This window comes from Diprion similis, unplaced genomic scaffold (genome assembly GCF_021155765.1).
Source record: "Diprion similis isolate iyDipSimi1 unplaced genomic scaffold, iyDipSimi1.1 ptg000032l, whole genome shotgun sequence".
In the NCBI taxonomy this organism is placed as follows: Eukaryota; Metazoa; Arthropoda; class Insecta; order Hymenoptera; family Diprionidae; genus Diprion; species Diprion similis.
In genome coordinates, this window is record NW_025724981.1 from 15001 (window position 1) to 20000 (window position 5000).

Here is a 5000-nt window from a genome sequence, read left to right on the forward strand (position 1 = left end):
AGTTAGTTTCTTTTCCTCCGCTTAGTAATATGCTTAAATTCAGCGGGTAGTCTCGCCTGCTCTGAGGTCGTCGTGATTATCGCTGTACTTCGACGTGGTAACGGCGGTTAAGCACGGACACGCGAGGACGGCAATATAAAATCAGTCACGGAAACGACCGGAACACGGCTCCGCCCTGCGGGCAAAGCGACGTTCGCGGAATTCGTTAGCATGAGCGGCGACCGGCCGCGCGGTGAAAGGTCGGTGTCGCCGTGCCGGATTCGTTCGTTCTCTCGCCCACTATCGCTAGCACCGGGAACGTGACGAACGGCAGCGACAGCTCGACCCCGCGATCAGCGGTGACGCGTCGTAACCGTGACATACGTGTTCGTTTGAGGCAACGCCATCCGTTGACGCGCGGCTGGCGCGCGACACGGACGGCGAGAACCCAGTCATTCGCTCGTGTGTGCAGGGAAATCCCGTGCCTACAGAGCAGTGTGTCGTTGTGAAACGACCCTCAGCCAGGCGTGGTCCGGGAATTGTATCCGTGGACCGCAATGTGCGTTCGAAATGTCGATGTTCATGTGTCCTGCAGTTCACAAGTTGACGCGCAATTAGCTGCGTTCTTCATCGACCCACGAGCCAAGTGATCCACCGTTCAGGGTAATCATATGTGAATTTCGCATGTAAGTGCGCAATTACGGTTGTTACCGGCCTTCTGTGATAGTTTGTATATAACGCGGCGCCGCGTGCTTCGGCCCTCGCGCGGAGAACCGCGCGCGGGAGGAACGGGCGCCGCGCGTCACTTTTCGATTTGTACGATACGTTCAAGAGCCGTCGTGTCCCGCAACCGCTGGGATTGCGGGCCGACGGCAGTGGGCCGGCGGCGGCCTTGGGCCGCCGCCGCGCTACGTCGTACGGGCGAAGATTCGCGTTCCAACCTGCCGCGTGTGCGGCCCCGCATGTCCGGGCGCGGGCGGCGTGTGAGCCGCGACGCCCCGGATACGCGGGATAGGTTGCCCGTGACGTAGCGCATAGACCAGTCTCGCACTTGACCCTCGTCGGACCCTACCAAAGTCCGACGAGACGCGGCCAGACCTCGGCACCGAAGGCGCGGACCGACCCGCCGCTGCTCCGCCGTGGCGGAGTGACGGGTCGCTATGTGCCGCGCACGAATCGGTCGTCGGGCGGGTAACGCCGGCGAGCGCGCTCGTCGTGACCGCGGCGAACGCTGGACCCATCGGATCCGGCGTCAGCGCCGCTCATTTTGGTACGACGGATGTTGCGCGCCGCCGGCCACCCAGGCCCGACCGTTACGACGTTCTATAAGGTCTCTTCAAGAGTATTTGTTACGGCGGGGCGTACGCGCCGCAAGCGGCGATAACGACCCCGCCCTCACGAATCGCTGCTTCAGGCAGTACGAAACGTTAATGATCCTTCCGCAGGTTCACCTACGGAAACCTTGTTACGACTTTTACTTCCTCTAAATGATCAAGTTTGGTCATCTTCCCGGCAACATCGGCAATGCCGAGACATTGCCGCGTACCAGTCCGAAGACCTCACTAAATCATTCAATCGGTAGTAGCGACGGGCGGTGTGTACAAAGGGCAGGGACGTAATCAACGCGAGCTTATGACTCGCGCTTACTGGGAATTCCTCGTTCATGGGGAATAATTGCAAGCCCCAATCCCTAGCACGAAGGAGGTTCAGCGGGTTACCCGGGCCTTTCGGCCAGGGAAGACACGCTGATTCCTTCAGTGTAGCGCGCGTGCGGCCCAGAACATCTAAGGGCATCACAGACCTGTTATTGCTCAATCTCGTGCGGCTAGAAGCCGCCTGTCCCTCTAAGAAGATTTATTTGTACGCCGGTAGTAAAAACCGCCCGACCGAAGCCGGGGGCCTTCGAGATACCGGAAAGTACGCCTATTTAGCAGGCTAGAGTCTCGTTCGTTATCGGAATTAACCAGACAAATCGCTCCACCAACTAAGAACGGCCATGCACCACCACCCACCGAATCAAGAAAGAGCTCTCAATCTGTCAATCCTTCCGGTGTCCGGGCCTGGTGAGGTTTCCCGTGTTGAGTCAAATTAAGCCGCAGGCTCCACTCCTGGTGGTGCCCTTCCGTCAATTCCTTTAAGTTTCAGCTTTGCAACCATACTTCCCCCGGAACCCAAAAGCTTTGGTTTCCCGGAAGCTGCCCGCCGAGTCATCGGAGGAACTTCGGCGGATCGCTAGCTGGCATCGTTTATGGTTAGAACTAGGGCGGTATCTGATCGCCTTCGAACCTCTAACTTTCGTTCTTGATTAAAGAAAACATTTTTGGCAAATGCTTTCGCTTCTGTCCGTCTTGCGACGATCCAAGAATTTCACCTCTAACGTCGCAATACGAATGCCCCCATCTGTCCCTATTAATCATTACCTCGGGGTTCCGAAAACCAACAAAATAGAACCGAGGTCCTATTCCATTATTCCATGCACACAGTATTCAGGCGAAAATAGCCTGCTTTAAGCACTCTAATTTGTTCAAAGTAAACGTACCGGCCCACCTCGACACTCAGTGAAGAGCACCGCGATGGGATATTAGTTGGGCCGCCCCGGAGGGCTAAGCCCACCGGTAGGACGTCCCACAATCATGCCAGTTAGACACCGCGAGCGGTGAACCGACAGCGTGGGACACAGATTCAACTACGAGCTTTTTAACCGCAACAACTTTAATATACGCTATTGGAGCTGGAATTACCGCGGCTGCTGGCACCAGACTTGCCCTCCAAGGATCCTCGTTAAAGGATTTAAAGTGTACTCATTCCGATTACGGGGCCTCGGATGAGTCCCGTATCGTTATTTTTCGTCACTACCTCCCCGTGCCGGGAGTGGGTAATTTGCGCGCCTGCTGCCTTCCTTGGATGTGGTAGCCGTTTCTCAGGCTCCCTCTCCGGAATCGAACCCTGATTCCCCGTTACCCGTTACAACCATGGTAGGCGCAGAGCCTACCATCGACAGTTGATAAGGCAGACATTTGAAAGAAGCGTCGCCGGTACGAGACCGTGCGATCAGCCCAAAGTTATTCAGAGTCACCAAGTTAAACGGCGGACGGGACGTACCCGCCGCCGATTGGTTTTGATCTAATAAAAGCATTCCTTCCATCTCTGGTCGGAACTCTGTTTGCATGTATTAGCTCTAGAATTACCACAGTTATCCAAGTAAATGTGTGTACGATCTAAGAAACCATAACTGATTTAATGAGCCATTCGCGGTTTCACCTTAATTTGGCTTGCACTGAGACATGCATGGCTTAATCTTTGAGACAAGCATATGACTACTGGCAGGATCAACCAGGGAGCTTCGACATTGAATCTAGGCTCGGACGTGCGCCACCCATCGCCGCCGGGTCCTCAGGCCCGGTCGGCCACACGTCTAACTGTACGTTGTGTTTCGTGACCGGCGTCAGGCCGGTCGCGACTCCGTGTACCGCCGAAGCGGCACACGGTTGCGTTGCGTTCGAACGATCTCCCGTACCCGTCGGCTAGATTGAAAGCGTCTGGGATGGATTGATATCTCTTTCGTATTCGAGTTGGCGCTCGGTACGGAGCGAGTTGATGCGTGCGTTCAAAGGTTCGACCCTGCCGTGCGTAACGGAGAGCGAACTTCTTGCTACCGCGTCAAGGGCCATTCGGTCTGAGACACCGACCCGCGGTAATGCAGTGACGATTGAACATGAGCAGAGTTTCACGGTCTGGGGATACGGGATTGTACCCGTACGCCCGCGCTAGGTCGACACCGAACTGTACGGCACGTGCTGGCGCACTGTACCGAACGGTGACCGGCGGGCGCCGGGAACCCGGCCCGACCGACTCGCTCCTCTTACTAGTAGGAGCCCGGCCGCTAGGACGTCGGCGCCGATGCGGTGTTAACACGGTGGGCTTACGGGACGAAACCTTCGCGGGCTATCCGAAAAATTACTCGGCCTCGGGACTTTGTCGCCGGCGGGCGAGACTCGAGGGGCCGGATTTATTCAAAGTTTCGCCGGCCTACAGGGATCGGACCGAATCCGGTAGCCGGCGCATCGCCTTTCCGCCGAACGGGCCGAGGATCTCACGAAATTCCGTCCCCGTACAGACATCCGCGACCGGCGCATTGCCTTTCGGTCGATCGTGACTGAACAAAGTTTTTCGCCGGGCCGGCTCCCTTCCGAACCCGGGAGCCGGCGCATCGCCTTTTCGCCGATCTTGCCGAGGATTTTCACGAAATTCCGTCCCCGTACCGACATCCGCGACCGGCGCATTGCCTTTCGGTCGATCGGGACGGAACCAAGTTTTTCGCCGGACCGGCTCCCTTCCGAACCCGGGAGCCGGCGCATCGCCTTTTAGCCGATCTTGCCGAGGATTTTCACGAAATTCATGCCTCGTACCGGCATCCGCGACCGGCGCATTGCCTTTCGTTGGAACAAGACGAACGTCAAGTACTACGCCTGTCACGCTACCTGGGAACTCCTGGAGCCGGCGCGTCGCCTTTCCGCCGACGGGGGCCGAGGATTTTTACAAAATTCCGGCCTCGAACCGACAGCCGCGACCGGCGCGCATTGCCTTTCGGTGGATCGGGACGAACGTACAGTTCTTCGCCGGCCCGGGCCACTTCCGACGCCCGGAACCGGCGCATCGCCTTACCGTCGGACGTGGCGGGGACTCCGAGAAATTTCGGCCCCGTACAGTCGAATCTCGCCGGCGCATCGCCTTTCGGTAGATCGGGACGAATGTGAGTTTTTCGCCGGGCCGGCTCCCCGCCGACCGGGCCTAGGACATTTCGGTATTCCGGCCTCGTACAGTCGAATCTCGCCGGCGCATCGCCTTTCGGTAGACCGGGACGGGTGCGAGTTTTTCGTGGGGCCGGCACCCGGCCGACCCGGGTAGCCGGCGCGTTGCCTTTCGGTCTATCGGTACGATACCAAGTTTTCAGCCGAACGGGCCTAGGACATTTCGGTATTCCGGCCACGTGCCGTCAAAATCTCGCCGGCGCGTTGCCT

The 5000-nt window shown here is 57.9% G+C and overlaps 3 non-coding genes across 3 annotated transcripts in view; all 3 read right to left on the reverse strand.

Annotated features, from left to right (window-relative positions):
• LOC124415255 overlaps window positions 1-70 on the reverse strand; it is a 3946-nt gene extending 3876 nt beyond the window's left edge. The window contains exon 1 of the ribosomal RNA XR_006930232.1: window positions 1-70. This exon is cut by the window's left edge and continues 3876 nt beyond it. This is a non-coding gene — a ribosomal RNA (large subunit ribosomal RNA).
• Window positions 71-490: 420 nt separating this feature from the next.
• On the reverse strand, window positions 491-645 carry LOC124415258. Its single transcript, XR_006930235.1, has one exon. It is a non-coding gene; the product is annotated as a 5.8S ribosomal RNA (ribosomal RNA).
• A 762-nt stretch (window positions 646-1407) lies between these two features.
• Window positions 1408-3319, reverse strand: LOC124415252. Its single transcript, XR_006930229.1, has one exon. It is a non-coding gene; the product is annotated as a small subunit ribosomal RNA (ribosomal RNA).
• Between the last annotated feature and the right edge of the window lie 1681 nt (window positions 3320-5000).